Source organism: Sus scrofa, chromosome 10 (genome assembly GCF_054392235.1).
Source record: "Sus scrofa isolate SSC_HxYL_T2T_F1_AM1 chromosome 10, Sscrofa_HxYL_maternal_Yorkshire_Landrace_v2.0, whole genome shotgun sequence".
Classification (NCBI taxonomy): Eukaryota; Metazoa; Chordata; class Mammalia; order Artiodactyla; family Suidae; genus Sus; species Sus scrofa.
This window is the reverse complement of record NC_139392.1, coordinates 48,974,962-48,997,279: the sequence shown is the minus strand read 5'-3', so window position 1 is coordinate 48,997,279 and position 22,318 is coordinate 48,974,962. Positions and strand designations below refer to the sequence as shown.

Here is a 22,318-nt window from a genome sequence, read left to right as displayed (position 1 = left end):
TACCACTTTATATTGTTATAAATATTGCTGCTGAATATTTATTATATTTCATTTTATCGGTATGAAAGCATATAAATCCATGAACAAAGATGAAACTAGTAAAATTAAACTGAAATTTGATAGAACTTTTCCAGTATGCTAAGATTCATCCCCAGCTAGATTTTTCTTTCTTTTCCTACATCTAGTTCTTCTCCCCTCCTTACAGTATCTATAATTTATTATTATTTTTTATCTCACCGATATTCTTTGCTGAGATCACTAACAATGTTCTTTTGACCTTGGCATCAGTTGAATGGACATTGGGGTCCATGCACATTTAATTGATCACCTGGAATCGCTTTCCTAGCATACAATTTCCTAATAGCATTTTTCATTTGGTCATTTCTCAGCATATAGATTAAGGTATTTAAATGGGAATTATAGTATAAAATACAGCAACTGCTTTATCAATAGGTAAAGTAGCTGTGGGTCTCAGGTACACAAATATGCAGGGCCCAAAGAAAAAGACAACTTCTGTGATGTGGGAGACACAGGTATAGAGGGCTTTTTCCTTTGCTGCCAAGCTCTGAGTCCTTAAAGAGTGGAGAATGAGAGCATGGGAGCCAGTCAAAAGGAGAAAATTTAACATGCAGATGAAACCACTGTTGGCAGCAACAAAGAGCCATAGAGCATGGGTATCAGGGCAGGCAAGATTCAACAAAGGATTCAGATCACACATAAAGTGATCTCTGATGTTAGGACCACAGAAGGTAATCTGAAGAAGAAGAGGATCTGTATGGTTGCAAGAGGGAAACCTCCCACCCACACCACTCCCACTAGCAGGCCACACAGCTGCCAGTTCATGATGGTTGTATGTTGCAAGGGCTTGCAGATGGCCACATAATATTGGTTATAGGCCATCACAGTAAGCACAATGACATCAGCCCCTGCAAATAAATGTTCCCCAAAGATTTGGATCATGCATTCACTGAAAGGGCTAATTTTCCTTTCAGAGAGTGAATGTACAATCAGTTTAGTGATATCAACACAGGAATAGCAACCATCAATAAAAGAGAGATGAGCCAGGAAATGGTACATAGGGAACCCCAATAATGGGCCGGCTGTGATGGTGACTGTAGTGAGTGTATTTCCTACCATAGAGATGATGTAGATGATCAAAAACATAACAAACATGACTTTCTAAATCTTTAGATTCTGTCTGGGTCCCAGTAGAACAAACTGTGTCACATTGTTTTTATTTTCCATATTTCTCATGTATGATTAATTATATCACCTGGAAAAAAAAGTCACTTTTTATTGCTCAACTTGAATTCATTAAGTCCCTCCATGTATCAAAAAGAAATACCTAGATTCAGTTGAGTTCTAACTTCCTATAACTTTTTTGAGATAGAAAAAGAAGGGTCTGATTTCTTGAAGATTACTCAAATTCTCTCCTGGAAGAAGCTGATGTTTAAAATATAGCCACAAGGACCATAGTGAACACAGGCAGAAGATGGTCTGTGCACAGTTTATCCTGTGAGATGACTCAGAGTCTCAGGTGAGGCAGTAGAGCTCACAAAGTGTAGCTAAGCCTAAAAAGTGAGGTTAAAAATGCATGCAAAGTCTATGAATTCCAAGCTAAATAATTTTCCCTTCATTTTTAAGAAATTGGAAACCAGGAAAAGTAATTGAGAATAAGAGTGGTAGCGTTTGAAAAAGAGGCAATATTGCATCTAACATTGCATCTAACTCTAGTAAAAATATTTGTGTCATTTAGATGAAGTGGGCTGAGGTTCTGTAAGGATATGGAAGCCAGAGACAGGAACCCCAATACCATACGATTACATTAGCTGACATAAAGTGTCACAGGGCATTGGTGATGGGAAAATAATGAAGGAATACAGGAGTTATTGCAATAGATTTGGTAAAGCATGTTGTCTAAATCCAATAACTTTCTAATAGTTTATAAAAATACTTTTAGTGATTGTTTGCTATATGCATGGCACAATAGCATCCTGTGTGGGTGCTACGATTGCATCCATTTAATTGCGGATAAGAAACAATCTCAGGAACTAACAATCTGAGAAACAATCTCAGTGATAGTAACAGTAATAATAATAACTTACAGAACGGTTACCTTGCTCTTGGTGTTTTTGCAGACATTGGTTCTTTATCTCTCATTATATACTTGTGAGATAATTACTACTGTCATTTTTGTGCTTGTTTTACACAATAAGAAACAGAAGCATAAAGTTAAGGATCCTCTCTAATGTCAAGCAGATAATAAAGATCAGAACTATGATTTGATCTTTTTAACCCAAGATCAATAAACTTATTTTATAATAAACAATGTTTAACTAGGAAACTGCTTTTGATATGAAAGTAATAAGTATAATTACTTTAATCCAATATCAGAGACAAGTATATATGAAGCAAACTCATTAACAGACACACAAATATGCATATGCACATATGAGCAGTATAACATATTGGAATCCCAAATTTTCAATAACTATGTGGTACTTCTTTCACTGAATGTTCATTTTATCTTTGTGTTTTTCTCACCCTCATTTCTTCTCTCCTTGATTTACCTGCAAAGCATAATCCCACTTCTCCTCTGAAAAAATTTGAAAATGAAACCCCAGTGGTGAGGAATGTTATTTTGAGAGTCATAAAGCTCAAATAAGAATCTTGCCTTTTCCCACTTGTAATTTCTTGATCTGGGGTATATTTCTTTCCCCCTTACATTTTGTTTCCTCTAACATAAAGCAAGAATAATACTGTCCACCTCACAGCGAGGTATGAGAATAATTGAGAAAACGTATGAACATATCCACCGTACCTCTCTGGATAAACAAAAGACCTTCATTTATTTTTATGATTATATGAGCCTAGGGGTAGGAAAAATTGACCTTTTGAGCAAAGTCACAGAGAAACATTTAACCATGCAATAAACTATGGAAGAATCATTTACAATTTGACTTATAAAGAAGCCACAGAGACTCATATTACGCATAGCAGTGTGTCCTAGGATAAGTTCTTCATATTTATCTTTGGACTAAAGAGGTTACAATTTATATCATTTAATATTCCTATGTGTGTGTTTTTGTATGTGGAGTGTTATTTAAATTTTGTTTTCATTCCAAAATTAGTCTTTCTTTTATTACTCAAATGAATTTATCACATCTGTAGTTGTGTAATGATCATATCAATCCAATTTCACAGGATTTCCATCCCACAACACAAGCACACCCCCCCCACCTCCCAAACTGTCTCCTCCGGAGACCATAAGTTTTTAAATGTCTGTGAGTCAGCATCTGTTCTGCAAAGAAGTTCAGTCTGTCCTTTTCTCAGATTCCACATGTCAGTGAAAGCATTTGATATTGGTGTCTCATCATATGGCTGACTTCACTTAGCATGATAATTTCTATGTCCATCCATGTTGCTAAAAATGCTGGTATTTTGTTCATTTTAAAGGCTGAGTAATATTCCATTGTGTATATACATATACACATCTTCTTGATCCACTCCTCTGTCGATGGACATTTAAGTTGTTTCCATGTTTTGGCTATTGCAAATAGTGCTGCAGTGAACACTGGAGTACATGTGTCTTTGCGAGTCATGGTTTTCTCTGGATAGATGCCCAGAACTGGGATTGCTGGATCAAATGGCAGTTAAAATATTTTTAGTTTTCTGAGGAATCTCCATACTGTTTTCTACAGTAGTTGCATCAATTTACAATCCCAGTAAATTTATAGTGTCATAGGGTTCCTTTTTCTCCACATTATCTCCAGCACTTCTTGTTTGTAGACTTTTGGATGATGGCCATTCTGGCTGGTGTAAGGTGGTACCTCATACTGATTTTGATTTGCATTTCTCTAATAATGAGTGATGTTGAACATCTTTTCATGTGTTTTTGGCCATCCGTATGTCTTATTTGGAGAACTATTTAGATCTTCTGTCCATTTTTTGATGGTGGTGTGTGTGTGTTTGTTTGTTTGTTTTTTGGTATGGAGCTGCAGAAGGTGTTTATAAATTTTGGAGATTAATCCCTTGTCAGTCGATTCACTTGCAAAGATTTTCTGCCATTCTGTGGGTTGTCTTTTCATTTTGTTTAGGGTTTCCTTTGCTGTGCAGCAACTTTTATGTTTGATTAGGTCCCATTTGTTTATTTTTATTTTTATTGTCAGTACTCTTAAGAGGTGGATCTGAGAAGATGTTGCTGTCGTTTATGTCAGAGAGTGTTAGGCCTATGTTTTCCTCTAAGAGTTTGAGAGTGTCTGGTCTTCTATCAGGTCTTTAATCCATTTGGAGTTTATTTTTGTGTATGGTGTTAGGGAGTGTTCTAATTTCATTCTTTTACACATGGCTGCCCAGTTTTCCCAGCACCACTTATTGAACAAGCTGTCCTTTCTCCATTGTATATCCTTGCCTCCTTTATCATAGGTTAGTTGGCTGTAGGTGTGTGGGTTTAATTCTGGGCTTTCTATCCTGTTCCACTGATCTCTTTTTCTGTCTTTGTGCAAGTACCATGCAGTTTTGATGACTTTTGCTTCGTAGTATAGTCTGAAGTCAGGGAGCCTGATGCCTCCAGCTCCATTGTTCTTTTTCAGGATGTCTTTGGCTATTCTGAAATATGCTTCCAAACAAACTTTAAAATATTTTGTTCGAGTTCTGTGAAACATGTCCTTGGTAATTTGGTTGGGATTGCATTGAATCTGTAGATTGCCTTAGGTAGTATAGTCATTTTGATACTATTTATCCGTGAGCATGGTATATCTTTCCATCTGTTTGTGTCATCTTTGATTTCTTTCACCAGTGTCTTATAGTTTTCAGAGTAAAGGTCTTTTGTCTCTTTAGGTATATTTACTCCTAGGTATTTTATTCTTTCGGATGCGATGGTAAACGGGATTGCTTCCCTAATTTCTCTTTCTGATCTTTCATTGTTATTGTATAGAAATGCCATCGATTTCTGTGTATTAATTTTGTATGCTGCGACTTTGCCAAATTCATGGATGAGCTCTAACAGTTTTCTGGGAGGGTATTTAGGATTCTTTAGGTATAGTATCATGTCATCTGCAAATAGTGACAGTTTTACTTCTTCCTTTCCCATTTGGATTCCTTTTTTTTCTTTTACTTCTCTGATTGCCGTGGCTAGGACTTCCAAGACTATGTTGAAGAGTAGTGGCAAGAGCGGACATCCTTGTCTTTTTTCTGATCTCAGCAGGAGTTCTTTCAGCTTTTCACCATTGAGAATGATGTTCGCTCATAATTAGTCTTAGTCATTCAAGTACTTCAGGGCAAAAACAGGATATCAGGTGTGAGAGAGCTGCATCCTACAAATTTAACATTTGTGAGCTTTTTCATCTGTCAAATTAGGCTAATGATATTTACTATCTTTTGAGGACAGTAGCGAAGATAAAATGCTCTATTGTTAGGACTGTGAAACAGTGATTGCTGTATATGGAAAGTAACTATCTTTAAAAGCAGCAACACTATTGAAAAACCTAACTTCTGGCTTAGATGGCCTTAATGTTCTTTAGGGGTGTTCAAAAATAATCCCATCTTTGAATTAAACTTCTCTTCGGATAAGTATCTTTAATTCTGAAAGTCATGGCACAGATAGAAAAAGACTGTTTAGATAATTCAATATAAAATCAATAGTGGAAAAGTAGCTTTTCTTATAAGTCTAAATCTTTCCTTCTAAAGCCTCCAATAGTTTTCACAGCCTCCAATAATTTTCACAGCCTCCAATAGTTTTCACAGAAAGTCTGGCACTTGAATTCAGAATGGATTCATTTGGAACACTATAGAGAAATGATCATTTATAGATGGCTGTGGTCCCATAGGTAGGAGGCAGAATGTGTGGTGGAAACACATTCAAATGGGTCATTTCCCCCTTGATGAATCTTGCTCTGTAGATATAAACAAAAAAAGAGGTTTACCTGCAATGCATGGATATTTAAAGAGGTTTCCACAAATGTTCAACTACCTTGTCCTTTAGCTACAGTTTTCTCTCTTGGGAATTAATTATTCTTTTTTGATGGAAAAGCTTCATCTTAGAGGCAGGTATTCTGGAGATACTTACTTGAGAAACACTCATTCTTAAGTAGGGAATTTTATTCCCTGCACTTGCACCAAACATGTGAGTCCCCTCTCTCTATATATACCTGAGTTTCTGAGAAAGCTGAATGTCATGTAAATAGGAAGAATTGAATAATTCCAGCATGAGGACCTATGACATAGTTAAATCTCCGTACTCATGTCAGAGAACTGCTACCTTATCCATTTGAAGACATTTAAGTAAACCTAGTACCCAGGGCCAAAGAACCAAAGCAGTGAGGGCATAACCTTAATGGTAGTAATTGGGTCACCATGCTGTACAGTGGAAAAAAATGTATTGGGGAAATAACAATTAAAAAAATACTTGATGCCAACATGTGTTTTTCCAAGGGATATGAAAATAAACAAAAATCTAAAAGGTTCTGGGTAAGTCATTTTAAGACACATGTGCCAGTCATTATGGACTACCAGATGACCTTAAAAATGTGGAGAGCTATCCAAAGCATAAGACTTGGGTTCTAGCACTTATGGTCAACCAACCCATGAAAAAAGAGGCAAGAACATACAGTGGGGAAAAGACAGTCTCTTCAGTAAGTGGTTCTGGGAAAATTGGATGGCTACATGTTAAAGAATTAAGTTAAAACATTATCTTACACCATACACAAAAATAAACTCAAATGGATTAAAGATCTAAACTTAAGACCAGATACTATAAAACTCCTTGAGGAAAATATAGCCAGAACACATTTTGATATAAATTGCAGCAATATCTTCTTTGATCCACCTCCTAGACTAATGAAAATAAAAACAATAATTAACATATGGAACCTAATTAAACTTAATAGCTTTTGCAAAGCAAAAGAAAACATAGGGGAAAAAAAGAAATGGCAATGCACAGAATTGGGAGAAAATCTTTGCAAACAAAGTGCTTTATAAGGGATTGATTTCCAAAATATACAAACATCTCATGGAGCTTTCTATCAAAAAACAACAACAACAAACAAACAATTAAAAATGGCAGGAGGGAGTTCCTCTTGTGGCTCAGTGGTTAATGAATCCAACTAGGAATCATGAGGTTCGATCCCTGGCCTTGCTCAGTGGGTTAAGGATCCCGTGTTGCCGTGAGCTGTGGTGTAGGTTGCAGAAGTGGCTCGGATCCTGCGTTGCTGTGGCTGTGGTGTAGGCTGGTGGCTATAGCTCCAATTAGACCCTCAGACTGGCAACCTCCATATGCTGTGGGAGCAGCCCTAGAAATGGCAAAAAGCCAAAAAAAAAATGGCAGAAGATCTACATATACCTTTCTCCAAAGAAAACAGACACATGGCTAAAAACACATGAAAAGATATTCAGTGTTACCAATAATTAGAAAATGCAAGCCTAACTACAGTGAGGTACTACCTCAAATTAGTCAGAATGTCCATCATCAAAAAGTCTACAAACAATAAATGGTGGAGAGGGTATATAGAAAAGGGCTTCCTCCTACATTGTTGGTGGGAATATAAATTTGAGCAACCATTATGTAGGACAGTATCGAGGTTCTTTAAAAACAATATGTAGAACTACCATATGATCCAGCTATCCCACTTGTGGGCATATATCCAGAGAAATTCATAATTCAAAAATATACATGCACCTAGATGTTCACTGCAGCACTGTTTACAATAGCGAAGACATAGAAACAAATCTAAATATCCACTGACAGTTGAATGAATAAAGAACAAGTGATACATATATACAATGCAATATTACTTAGCCATAAAAAGAACAATATAATGCTATTTTGGGCAATATGGATGGATGTGGAGATTATACTATGTGAAGTAAATAAGACAGAAAGACAAATATCATATGATATCATGTATATGTTAAGTCTAATAAAAATTATTGAAAAAGCTTACTTATAGGACAGAAATAAACTCACAGATTTCAAAACAAATCTTATGATTACCATAGTGAAACGGTTGTGGGAGGGAAAGGAAGAATTGGAAGGGTGGGAATACCATATACACTTTACTATATAAAATAGATGATTAATAATAATCTAATGTATATCACAGGAAAATCAGCTCAATAGTTTGTAATAACCTTTATGGGAAAAAAAGAATGTATATATGCTTATGTTTGTATGACTAATTCACTTTGCAGTACACCTGAAGCTAATACAACTTTGTAGGTCAACTATAATCTAATAAAATTAAGTAAATTAAAAAAAGACTGTGGTTCTAAATTCAAACATAAGAATTGTTCCACATTTTCACTTGGTATTATTTTTTTTTTCATTCTAGGATGTAGGAAGTGGTAAATGTTTGGAATTTATAGTTTGCTTTCCCTGAAGACTAATAACGTTGAACATTTTAAAAAATGTTATTGGCCATTGTGAAACATTTTTTCTGAAAGATTCTTTTCTTTTTTTTTTTGCTTTCTTTTCTTTTTTTTTTTTTTTTTTTTTTTTTTTTTTTTTTTTTTGCTTTTTATTGCTGCCCCCACAGCATATGGCAGTTCCCAGTCTAGGGGTCCAGTTGGAGCTACAGCTGCTGGCCTACACTAGAGCCACAGCAACGCAGGATCTGAGCCATGTCTATGATCTATACAACAGCTCAGGGCAATGCCAGGTCTTTAACCCACTGAGTGAGGCCAGGGATTGAACCCTCAACCTCATGTCTCCTACTCAGATTCACTTCCAATGTGCCATGACAGGAACTCCTGAAAGATTCTTTTCAAGTGCTTTTGCACAAGTTTAAAGTAGGAATTCTGGTATATATATTCACAATGGAATACTCCTCCACCATAAAAAAACAAAAAAATGATGCCATTTCCAGAAACTTGGATGGAAGTAGAGACTCTCATGCTAAGTGAAGTAAGTCAGAAAGAGAAAGACAAACACCATACGATATCACTTATAGCTGGAATCTAATGTAAGGCACAGATGAGATTTTACAAAGAAAAGAAATTCAAGGACATGAAGAGCAAACTCTGGTCACCAAGGAGTAGGACAGGGGGGAGTGAGATGGACTGGGGGCCTGTGCTTAGTAGAGAAAAGTATTGCATTTGGAGTGGATAAGCAACGAACTATACAGCACACGGAAATATATACAGTCACTTGTAATGGAACATGGTGGAGAGTAATGAGAGAAAAAGAATATATATATATACATATATACATATATATACACACAAACATGTATATGTGTATATATATATGTATGTGTGTCTGAGTAACATTGCTTTAGAGTAGAAATAGAACACAGTAAAACAACTATAACGGAAAAAATAAAATCATAAAAAAATAAATGAAAGCAGAAATTCAAAGTTTCCTATTACTAATTTGAGATACTTGTGTATTCTAGATAGAGGTATTTTGTCACATATATTTTAATTGTATCATAAATAGAAAATATATTTATATAGAAATTTTTTGTATATATGTATGTATCCTATAGAAATTTTTTGTATATATGTATGTATCCAATATAAATTTATGCGTGTATGTATGTCTGCGCACAAACACACACAGACTTCTACTCGTGGGGCAGAGAGGAGAGCAGAAGGGAATGCTGAGGGACACGGCCAGCCTGAGGGAGGGCAGCAAAGATGTCAGCGGAGATGCAGCTGACAGGGAATAATATGATTTTTTCTATATTGAAGAGGAAGAGGGTGCTGTGGGTCTTTTTAAAAAGCTAAGGGAAGAGGGCAGGACGTGTGTGTGTGTGTGAGTGTGTGTGTGTGTGTGTCCGCGCGCGCGCACACAGGAACGTGTGCCTCAATGGGTGTCCGCTGGGAGGGAGGAGGGGGGCCGGGACACGCCTGCGTGTGGCGCCTGCGTGGTGTGCGTTGCGTGCGTGGGTGTTGCGTGCGTGGGGCAGAGGTGAGAGCCTAAGGGTATGCTGAGGAACCCCAGGGCGCCGGAGGGAGTGCAGTAAGGATGTCAGGGGAGCTCCAGCTGACAGGTGACAGTGCGGTGTTTGTTTGTCTTTCGGTTGGTTTTTTGTTTTTTTGTCTGTTTTGCTTTGTTTTTGTGTGTGTGTGGGTGTGCGCGAAGCGGGAGAGGGTGGTGGTGCTACCTTTAAAATCCTGAGGAAACACCTCAGGAAGGAGGGCGACGGGGTGAGTGGTGGGAGGGTGGATGTGGGCTGGAATCCACTGGCTTGTGGGGTGTGCTTGGTGGGGATCGCGCGCGCGTGCCTTAGACAAAAGGGAGAGCCTACAGGAATGCTGAGGGACACCTGGAGCCTAGGGGACTGCAGCAAGGATGTCAGCTGAGCTGCAGCTGAGAGTTCATAGTGCGTTGTTTAAGTTTGTTTGATTTTTTTGAGAAGGTTAGAAGGGTGGAGAGGGTTCCTTTAAAAAGCTAAGGAAAGGAGTTCCCTTCGAGGCACAGTGGTTAACGAATCCGACTAGGAACCAAGAGGTTGCTGGTTAGGTCCCTGCCCTTGCTCAGTGGGTTAAGGATCCTGCGTTGGGGTGAGCTGTGGTGTAGGTTGCAGACGCGGCTGGGATCCAACGTTGCTGGGGTTCTGGCATCGGCCAGTGGCTACAGCTCCGATTGGAACCTAGCCTGGGAACCTCGAGACTCTGCAGCAGCGGCCCAAAGAAATACCAAAAAGGAAAAAAAAAAAAAGCTAAGGAAAGTTGACAGATGGAGGGGGGAGCTTGAAGGGGCAAGTGCTGACAGGGTGGAGGGGGTAGGTGCCCCATTGAGTGTGTCGCGTGAGTGGTGGGTTTCCAGCCTGCGGCAGAGGGGAGAGCAGAAGGGTATGCTGAGGGACCCCTCGAGGCTGAGGGAGTGCAGTAAGGCTGTCAGCGGACCTCAGCTGACAGCTGACAGCGTGGGGGTTTTTTGGTTTGGTTCTCTTGTGGTTTTTTTTTTTTTTTTTTTTGGAGAAGGGGAAGAGGGTGGTGTGGGTCCTTTTATAAAGCTAAGGCAAGATGGCCGGACTGGGGGTGTGTGTGGGGGTGCACGTGTGTGTGAAGGGGCGACTGCTGGGCTGGTCTCGGGGGGCGGGGAGCCTCTTGCGGGTGGCGCCTGCGGGGTGTGCATTGCGTGCGTTGCGTGCGTTGCGTGCGTGGGTGTTGCGCGCGTGGGGCAGAGGCGAGCGCCGAAGGGTATGCTGAGGGACCCCAGGCGCCCGCCAGAGGGAGTGCAGTAAGGCTGTCAGCGGACCTCAGCTGACAGGTAAGCCGGCGGGTATGGAGTTTTTGGCGAAGGGGCGGAGGGTGGGAGAGGGTCCTTTGAGCAACCAGAGGAAAGAGGTCAGGAAAGGGGGGGGGTGAAGGGGTGAGCGCTGGGAGGGTGGAGGGGGGCGGGGCCCGGCGGGCCTGCGTGGTGGGGGTTGGCGTGCGTGCGTGGGGCAGAGAGGAGAGCGGAAGGGATTGCTGAGGGACGCTGGCAGGCGCGGTGGGAGAGAGGTCAGGCTGCCAGTGGAGCTGCAGCTGACAGCTTCCAGGGAGGAGAGTTTTTGAGAAGGGGCAGAGGGTGGAGAGGGTCCCTTGAAAAAGCTGAGGAAAGATGGCAGGAAGGGGGGGTGAAGGGGTGAGGGGTGGGAGGGTGGAGGGGGGCGGGGCCCCGCTTGCCTGGTGGGGCAGAGGGGAGAGCAGAAGGGAATGCTGAGGGACCCCGCGAGCCTGAGGGAGTGCAGTAAGGGTGTCAGGGGAGCTCCAGCTGACAGGTGACAGTGCGGTGTTTGTTTTTTTTTTTTCTTTCGGTTGATTTTTGGGTCTGTTGGTCTGTTGTGCTTTGTGGTGGTGGTGGTTTTGTGCGAAGGGGGAGAGGGTGGTGTTGGTCCCTTTAAAATCCTGAGGAAGCACCTGAGGAAGGAAGGCAAAGGGGTGAGTGCTGGGAGGGTGGATGTTAGCAGGGATCCAGTGGCTTGTGGGGTGTGCGTGGTGGGGAAGGCGCGCGCCTGCCTCAGGCAGAGGTGAGAGCCTATGGGAAAGCGGAGGGACACCTGGAGCCTGAGGGCGTGCAGGAAGGATGTCAGCTGAGTTGTAGCTGAGAGTTAATCGTGCGTTTTGTTGGTTGGTTGGTAGTAGTCTTTTGAGAAGGGGCGGAGGGTGGAGAGGGTTCCTTGAAAAAGCTAAGGAAAGTTGACGCAAGGGGGTGGATGGGGCGGGCGGTGGGCCTGAAGGGGCGAGTGCTGGGAGGGTGGAGGGGGGCGGGGACCCGGCTGAGTGTGTGGCGTGCGTGGTGGGGGTTTGGTCTGTGGGGCAGAGGGGAGAGCTGAGGGGTCTGTATGCTGAGGGACCCCGCGAGCCTGAGGGAGTGCAGTAAGGGTGTCAGGGGAGCTCCAGCTCACAGGTAACAGTGAGGTGTTTTTTTGTCTTTCGTTTGGTTTTTTGTTTTTTTGTCTGTTTTGCTTTGTTTTTTTGTGTGTGTGGGTGTGCGCGAAGGGGGAGAGGGTGGTGTTGGTCCCTTTAAAATTCCGAGGAAACACCTCAGGAAGGAGGGCGACGGGGTGAGTGGTGGGAGGGTGGATGTGGGCTGGAATCCACTGGCTTGTGGTGTGTGCTTGGTGGGGATCGCTGGCGCGCATGCCTTAGAGGGGAGAGCCTACAGGAATGCTGAGGGACACCTGGAGCCTAGGGGACTGCAGCAAGGATGTCAGCTGAGCTGCAGCTGAGAGTTCATAGTGCGTTGTTTTAGTTTGTTTGATTTTTTTGAGAAGGTTAGAAGGGTGGAGAGGGTTCCTTTAAGAACTAAGGAAAGGAGTTCTGGTCGAGGCGCAGTGGTTAAAGAATCAGACTAGGAACCATGAGGTTGCTGGTTTGGTCCCTGCCCTTGCTCAGTTGGTTAAGGATCCGGCGTTGGGGTGAGCTGTGGTGTAGGTTGCAGACGCGGCTGGGATCCCACGTTGCTGTGGCTCTGGCGTAGGCTGGTGGCTACAGCTCGGATTTGACCCCTAGCCTGGGAACCTCCATATGCCATGGGAGTGGCCCAAGAAATAGCTAAAAAGACAAAATAAAATAAAGTAAAATAAAATAAAATAGAACTGGGAGTTCCCTTTGTGACTAAGCAGGTTAAGAAACCATCATAGTGTCCATGAGGATGCAGGTTTGATTCCTAATCTCCTTTAGCAAGTTAGGAATCTGGCATCACCACAAGCTGTGCTACAGTTTGCAGATGTAGCTCAGATCCATTGTTGCCTCGGCTGTGTTGTAGACCCTGGCTGCATCTCTGATTCAACCTGTAGCCCAGGAACTTCCATATGCTGCAGGTCCAGCCAGAAAAAGAAAAAAGAATAAAAGTAGAATTTGTTTCTCACAGTATTGAACATTTTAAACTGCTACTAATTTACCTATTTATGGTGAATTTGTAAGCCATTGTACATGATGGCTTCGGAGTAACTTCGCTACAAAAGCATTCTGTGTTTTATAAAGTCATGTTGAGCACCCAGATGGCGTCCACATCTGCCCATACTGGTTGAAAGTGTACTGCAGGGTTTATATCCCCACAGGGTATAAGTTAACTCCTCAACACCTTATAAAACAGTTTCTGGAGAACACTATATTTTACATGCTCTTTCTCTCTGTATAAAACTTCAATACTGTACAAAAGATGAAATTGTTGAATTTTTCTCCCATTCATTAATGCAATGAATAGGATTTTAGTGCTGACAATCTATCCTAGAGCTATTTTCTGTATTAATTGAATTTTATTGCCTAGCTTGTGTATAAGTCACATCAAATTCTCAGAGAAGTTATAGAGTATGAATGATTCAAATATGATTTTGAAATTTATACTTGTATTTTATCATTTTGATTGGTCCTACATACAAGGTTATTCTGTAAATAGGAGAAATGAAAGAATTTAGTGATTATTTTTCACAAATTCACTCAGTTGAAGTTTATGTTTTGCTGCATAGTTTCAACCTACTTTGCTTTTTAATGTTCCTGAAACAATTAGTTTTATATGTCCAGTTTATATTGTTTGTTCACATGACATGGGTGACTAATCAAATTAAGTAATTCAAGGTGATATAATTTCAATAAATTTGCACCTTTGAGGATAAAGTTGCAAACAAAACCGAAAATCCGTCTAGAGCACCCTGGAAAAAGTCCAGTTGACCGTAGGGAGGAGGCTTATACATTTAAAAATGTGTACATTAAAAAAATTATGTAAATTAAAAATTGTTGTTATCTAATACACAATAAAATATTTTCTCTACCATTTAAATATCCTATAATTATTGATGGTAATGTTGAAAATTAATTCATTTTCCCATGATAAAGTTATTTCACAATACTTTTTACAAAATAAGAGAAAAAATTCAAGCTTAAATTCAAGAAATTACTAATATTACTACTAATGGATATTGTTTTTGGTAAATTTGAAATTTTTATTATGATGCTTTTTCAAAATTTTTTTCCTGCTGTACAGCATGGGGATCAAGTTACTCTTACATGTATACATTTTTTCCCACCCTTTGTTCTGTTGCAATATGAGTATCTAGACATAGTTCTCTTGCTATTTTTAAGTGAAAATTCATGATTTTTCTTTTCAGATATTTAAATCATCTGTTTATAACAGATGGCAAAATGAATTATATAGAAAGTCAGAGCAGTATCTCACTATTCATTTTTGGGGACTTTCTTCTTACCAGAACATATAAATATTGTGCTTTATGTTTTTCTTATTCTGTTGCATTGCCCTGTTGATAGAAAACTTTCTGATTCTTATTACTATTAGATGCAGTCCTCTTTTTCACCAACCCACATACTATTTCCTCTGCCACAGTCCTCAGTCCTCTTCCTTGGACATCTGCTATACCTCTAGCATTACTCCCAAATTCATTGGTGACCTGCTAGTGGAAAGAAAACCATTTCCTATGGTAATTGGATGTTGTAGGTCTTTTCCAAGCATTTCTTTGGAATGATTGAAGTCTTAATTATTACAGTCATGGCCTTTGATAACCATGTTGCCATCTACAGACCTCTCCATTACATGATTATCATGAGCAGGACAAGATGCAATTTCCTAGTCTTAGCTGCTTGGGCTGGTGGAGCTGTTCACTCCTTTTCTCAATTGTCTATGATAATCCAGTTGCCTTTCTGTGGTCCTAATGAGATCAATCACTATTTTTATGACATCTCTCCTTTGCTAAAAGTTGCCTGTCATTATGCTTATCAATTCAGGAATGGTGGCCTCAATGACATGTGTGGTTTTATTTTCTCTTATGTCATTATATTATTCACTTTAAGGAATCACTCAGCTGAAGGAAGATGAAAAGCCCTCTCCATCTGTGGCTCTCATATCACTGTAGTAATTTTATTTTTTGCTGCTTCACTCTTTACCTATCTTAGACCTTGCTCCAGTTTTCCTGAAGATAAAGTATTTGTCCTGTTTTACTCCATCATTGCTCCTATGTTTAACCTCTTAATCTATACACTAGGAAAACTCTGTGAGATAAGTTTGGTGTCAAACATCATAGCTAAACATTTTCATTAAAAGAAGTTTGGAGTCACCTAAATGTGGAGGTAAGGAGCTAACATCTGTCTAACAGATTAATTGGCCATTGTTGTCATTTTATGAATCACATAAAAAAGGCTTTAGTAAATGACACTTGTTCAACCATACAGGAAGTAAATTTGGCATTTAGTTAATTCTCTCAGATTTTAAGATGATGTGAGCAGATTTACATGCATAAAAAACATCTGGCTTACAACAATTAAAGCAATGTTAAATAAGCAAAAAAAGGATGCAGAAGTGAAAATATGAATAATAATTTTTTAAGAATCAGTTACAGGAGTTCCTGTCATGGTGCAGTGGAAACGAATCCCACTAGGAACCACGAGGTTGTGGGTTTGATCCCTGACCTTGCTCAGCGGGTTAAAGATCCAGCATTGCTGTGAGCTGTGGTGTAGGTCACAGACACAGCTTGGATCTGGCATTGCTGTGGCTCTGGCATAGGCCGGCAGCTGTAGCTCCAATTAGACACGTAGCCTGGGAACCTCCATATGCTGTAGGTGTGGCCCCAAAAAGACAAAAAAAAATTAGCTATAGGAGTTCCCTTTGTGCCTCAGCAGAAAGGAGACTGACTAGTATCCATGAGGACATGGGTTCAATCCCTGGCCTCACTCAGTGGGTTAAGGATCCAGTGTTGTGAACTGTGGTATAATGATGCCAAGTGTTAGGGCGAAAAGACTGCTTCTTTTTGATATTTTCTTTTCCTTTTCTTCTAATACCCAACCAACTATTCCAGCAATGCTTGTCCCAAAAAACAGGTAACTTCATACCAATTATGATATTGTAGGTCATCACTTTACTGACGTATCTTCTGAACATTTTGGATCCTGATAATGATCCATACTTGGAATATAAATGACTATGATTGGTTCTCTCTCCTACCTCATCCCTTGTTTTCCTAGAAGCTAATCTAATACTATGAGAGGCTACATTAGTTTTTTTCCTGTTCTTCAGAATTCTGGAAGAGCACAAAGCAGTCAATAGGTGGACTGGAGCTGCAGGTGGAGCCTGAGCCAGAGGCGGCCAGCCCTCCAAGAGCCTGCATGTGTGCAGAGATGAGTCCTATGGCAGTCCACTTCTCCTCCTCTTGCCCTCCCCCAACAGTGGCACTTTGCTTTCCTGTGGGCCCAGACCTCCTCCTGGATTCCCTCAGCTCTGGTGTTCTGCTCCCTAGATCATGACACATTGCTCCCCAGCCCCTCAGGCTGTCTCCACACAGCCATCCATAGTCCTCTCACCAGAAGTGACCTCTGAAGCCTGAGTCTCAGCACACAGTCCCCACCAGAGTTTCTCAGGCTGTGGTTTCTGGGGTGGTATGCAGATGATCTTTGAGGTTCTCACTCTGCTTTTCCCTCCTCAGTCCAGCTGCTGCACTTTTCTCTGTGACTTTGAGGTCCCTCATTCTCAGTTCATCTCCCTGTTGGTTAGGTGGCTTCCCAAGATGTGGGTTCCTTTTCTCTTTCACAGCTCCCTCTCAGAGTTCTAGTCCCATCTTGCTTCCTTCTCTCTCTCTCTCTCTTATTTGCTTTTGTTGTACTGTTATGTGGAGGGTTTATTACCCTTTGAGGAGGTTTAATTTCTTCTGCCAGTGTTCAGTAGGTGTTCTGTGTGAATCATTCTACATGTAGATGTGTTTTTTTGATGTGTTTGTGGGACAAGTTGAGTGAGATGTCTTACTCCTCCACCACCTTCATCATTCTCAATTCATTATATTTCTTGATTGTTTTGATTTAGGATACCCGTTGACTTATCTGTCAACACAACCATATTAGAAACTCCTTGTCAGTTGGGAATATGATCCTTGATTGAGTTTTTCCAACCTCTATGTAGCACTGGTATTTAGCACATCCTCATTATGTATGTGTGTAATTGATAAAATTATTATATGCATTGATGGATGGATGGAATAGATGGATGGATGGATGAGTAAATCCAGCTTTCTGTATTTGGGAAAATAAGTGTAGATTCTACACTTACAGAGCATATGCCACCAGGGAAGTTTGACACTACCCCTAATGGATGGTGACAGTTTCACCAGCTCTCAGAAAATCAGCTAGAAGACACATAAATAAATAAACTGTTTAATATTAGAGTGCTTCATCCTGCGCTGCAGGTCAATGGGAGATCCTGAAAGAGGCGTGCAAAGCACGCGAGACTCTTACATTTTAAAAGTGGGGAACCAGGAGGCACTCTGTTCTGCTGAATAAAAGCCCCTAGGCTTTAGCCCAAAAGACTTATTAGGGAAAGTGATGTGTTTAGATTAGTGAGCAAGAGTAGGCACAGGGAGTATCAAAGCTATCTCTTAGTGAGATTTAGGGAGGCTAATAGCAATAAAAGTCACAGGTGTATACATATAGGATATAGTACAGCTGCCTAAAGAACAATATAGTTAACATATAAGCCCCTCATTTTATTTTGACAGGAGACCCTGCATTTTAGAACACTGTGTCAGCAGACATGCTTATCTGCCTTTTGCCATCACAAGCATTCCTTGATTTATCATGCTTTTGCATGTACCAAGTTTGCTTTCTGAGAGTTCTGCAGTTCAGTGGTCTCCAACATTAGAGCAGAGTGAAGTTGCAACACATTGCTTCTCTTTGGTCTAGATTGAGTACCATAATAGATCCTCTACTTTTGCACTGGCAGTGGATGTATGTGAAAACCAAACAAGTTTAGGAGAGTACAAATTAGTAATTATTTGCACAAATGTTATTGACATAATCTTTGAGGCTTTATCTTCAGGAAGCAGTGAACAATTGAACTTTGTATTCTGTAAATTAGCAATGCAAAATAATTGAAGTATAAACTCTTCTTTCTCTGGGATAAATTTTGATGCTTCAATCATGAGGCATTTTCTGTGGTTGCTTTTATTCATTTATTGAATTTGACCACTCCCAGGGCATGCAAAATTCTGGGGTTAGTAATCAAACCTGTTTCACAGCAGTGACCTGAGCCATAGAAGTGGCAACACTGGATCCTTAACCTACTGAGCCACTAGGGAACTCTTCTGTGGTTAATCCTTGAGACTTCATTCTTTTTCATTTCATCTTGAGAAGCTTGAAGGAATAGATCATATACATATGAATAGATAATATTGTGCATGTTGTAGTAATTCTGAAACTATAAAAAACTGGATTTGTTACAGAATTATAATTCTGTAATTGAAGACCATAAAATATTGCACATTGAAAGGATTATTTTGAAGTGTAAATAAACAAGTATATGTAAAGCTACTAGTATATGCATAATTTGAGAATTACTTGATCTAAAATGTATACATATATATAAATGTGTAATTGTCCTAGGCGAGATATAAAGCTTTTTCCTGTCACATTGCAATTACATATAATTGATTGCTATTTTACCATTATTGTATTACTATTTGATTTTAAGATAATAGTGTTTGATTTCCTGGAAGAAATTAGAAACTTTAAAAATATCAGGGAAGCATCCCAGATGTTCTTAGATGTTGTCAGAGAGCAAAAATCTCTGGAACAGGAGTTCCCGTTGTGGTGCAGTGGTTAACAAATCCGACTTAGGAACCATGAGGTTGCAGGTTTGATCCCTGGCCTTGCTAAGTGGGTTGAGGATCTGGCATTCTTGCCATGAGCTGTGGTGTAGGTTGCACACACGGCTCGGATCCCACGTTGCAGTGGCTCTGGTTTGGGCCGGTGGCTGCAGCTCCGATTGGACCACTAGCCTTGGAATTTCCATATGCCGTGGGAGTGGCCCTAGAAAAGACAAAAAATTAAAAAATAATAATAATAAATAAAATCTCTGGAACATAATACGCATCCAATGCCCTTCATCATGTGAAAACATTTGCCCTCTATGAAAACATTGTCAGAGTACAGAGTACAATGCCACTCACTTATTATTTTTGAGTGTTTTCTGAAATGGATGGGTTATTATGCATAGTTCTTTTACTTTCAGTGTACTCTTCTGTTGAAAAACATTGACAGTTATCATAGGATGAGCAGATTTTTTTCTAATCATCCATCGTGTTAATGGGACATAAGGTTGTATAACAAAACATACCGATTTCCTTATAGGAACCTATCAAATTTAAGTCTTAAATAAATCTAATTAAATGTGATCATTACAAATATTCTACTTTATTCTAAGTTATTTTTAATTGTGTCCTACTTTATAAAATATATGTATATATATTTACATATATATACACAAATTTTATGTGTCAAAATTACATTAACTCTGTGTTTACATTATCAAAGTGAATTTTAGAAATTGGGTAAATAATGCTGAACGAAATAAATAAAATCATATCTGAGTTGTTCTTACCAAATTATTATTCTGATGTATGTTCAGGCAGTGACCCCATTCTTATGGGTTTCATTTGCATTATGGAAAATTTGCTTCCAAGGGGACCTCTGGCAATACTTTTATTTTCTCTTTAGGACCACACCTGCAGTATGTGGAATTTCCCATGCTATTGGTGTTGAATCAGAGCTGTGGTTTCTGGTCTACACCACAGCCACAGCAACTCAGGATCTAAGCCATGTCTGTGACCTACAACACAGCTCATGGCAACACCAGATCCTTAAGCCACTAAGTAAGGCCAGGGATTGAACCCATTACCTCCTGGATCCCAGTTGGTTTCATTTCAGCTAAGCCACAATGAGAACTCCTGAATACATTTTGATTAGCATAAATAGGATGGTACTACTAGCATCCAGTGAGTAGAGACCAGGGAGGCAGCCAACCACTCTAAAATGTAAGGAATATGAGTTCCCTAGTGGCTCAACAGGTTAGAGATCTGGCATTTCACTGTGGTGAGGATTTGATCTCCCGCCCAGGAATTTTGCATACCAAGATGTGGCAAATTGAAACGAAATGTTTTTCTAATTTACAGGGTGGAGCTTTTCTCTTCGTCTTCTCCCAACAAGAGTACTGGCAAAAAAATCAGTAGTGCTGCTTTTAGAAATTCTGAGCTAGATAAAGTCGTAACAGTTTTATAGTTTGCAAATACATTGTAGTTTACTTATTTTATAGGCTTCTTTTTAGAAGTTTAATATCTTTCAATACTTTTTTTTCTTTTACAGCCACCACATGGCATATGGAATTCCTGGGTCAGGGATCAGATCCAAGCCACCGTTATTAGGACCTACACCACAACTGTCATAACACTGGATCCTTTCACCCACTGTGTCATACTTGAGACCTGGCTCTGCAGAGATGCCTCTGATCCCTTTGCACCACAGCAGGAACTCCAAATCCTAGAGCATTTTTATACATTGGGGAATAAATTTGTAAAACCATGTAATAGAACACATGCATATTTAATTAGAACAAATAGCAATGTATCAGTTATAAATTATAGCGTGTCCTGTATACCATACTTAAAAAAGAGTTTGCAGCCAAATAAAAGAAAGTATGGATTCTCAAACAATATTCTCTCTGACTCTCTTGCCTTATGCTATTAAAGTGGAAAACATTATTTTGTGTGTTTCAAGAAAATATTTTTGTTTATTTCTGAGAAAACAAAATTTACTCATTGACATACTCCTTGGGAATTAAATATTTACTTAATCCTTTAAATATGAAAAAAAAATTTGTCTGATGTTACTAGAAAATTTGGTATTTTTTTAAACTCGTGCCATCAAACTCCTTTGCCCCTGACCTCCAGAGCTCAGTGTAAGGACAAGCAAGATGTAGAATCAGCACATTATTGCTGACCTGAATTAGACATGTTTGTTAATACGTAGGTATTTTTACAGAGGGAATGTAGGTTTTACTTTTTTAGTTTGTATGTTGTATTACTTCCTTATGACTGAAATGTAATAAGGTTTTTTGACATTCTCTCACACCATAGATAAGATAAAAATAAAGCTAATTGGAATTCCCATTGTGGTTCAGTGAGTTAACAACACAACATAGTGTCCTTGAGGTTGCAGGTTTGATCCCTGGCCTCACTCAGTGGATTACGGATCTGACTAGCCAGGGAACTTCCAAATGCTGCAGCCGAGAAAGAAAAACAACAACAAAACCCTAGGATTTTGCCACAGTACATACTTTTTCCTACTGAGATAAAATATTTTATGCACTACAGAAATCGTTTTTGTTTCTTGTGTTCTTGAGCAAACTGAAGGAAAATGACCTGACACCAACTTCAAGCACCTTCCCACCTCAGAGAGACAGAAGAGGTATCAGGTGTACTGTTCTTATCACTCATCCCATTCTGAAGTGAATCTTGCTGCGTCAGCCTTGTTATTGAGAAGTAAGATATATCGCTTTTTTAATAGTATTAGAGAAGCAATGATCCTTCCTCCTTTAGCAGATTGGAAAATGGGTTCCAATAGCCATATGCCCTGGCTAAACCCTGGGTTCTAACTTTTTTTCTGCAAACTCATAATTCTTTAGTTGGGAGGACACCAGCTCCTCCTACAGCTTGACATTGAGAGTGAAAAATAAGACTTATCATTGAGACCATGCAAGAGGACAGAATACTGGCATTGACACAAAAGGACATCACCACATCTCTGGATGAGCAAAGGCTAAGGGCCTAGTCTTGGAGCTGTAAACAATGCCAGGACATGTGACCTAGCTGCCACTTCAGCATCTATTCTGATTGTTTGTCACTCTGTTACAAAACTTAGTAGGTAAAACTTAGTAGGTAAAAACAACAACCATTCATTTATCTAACTAACTTACAAAACTTAGTTTGTCACTTTGTTTGTCACTCTGTTACAAAACTTAGTAGGTAAAAACAACAACCATTCATTTATCTCAGGAATCTGCCATGTGGGTAGAACTGGATAGAGATGAAGTCTCTGCTCTCTAATGTCTAGTATGTCA

At 39.7% G+C, this 22,318-nt stretch overlaps 1 protein-coding gene across 3 annotated transcripts in view; it reads left to right on the top strand.

Annotated features, from left to right (window-relative positions):
* Positions 1-10,873: 10,873 nt before the first annotated feature.
* The window catches only part of LOC110258908 (USP6 N-terminal-like protein), a 48,229-nt gene continuing 36,784 nt past the window's right edge, over positions 10,874-22,318 (top strand). Inside the window, exon 1 of one of the 3 annotated variants that reach the window (XM_084979650.1) lies at positions 10,874-11,215. The gene's annotated coding sequence lies outside the window, so the exon portion shown is untranslated. Of the gene's footprint in view, positions 11,216-11,655; positions 11,709-22,318 lie in introns of those variants that run through there. The other 2 variants (XM_084979652.1, XM_084979651.1) reach the window with 2 other exon arrangements.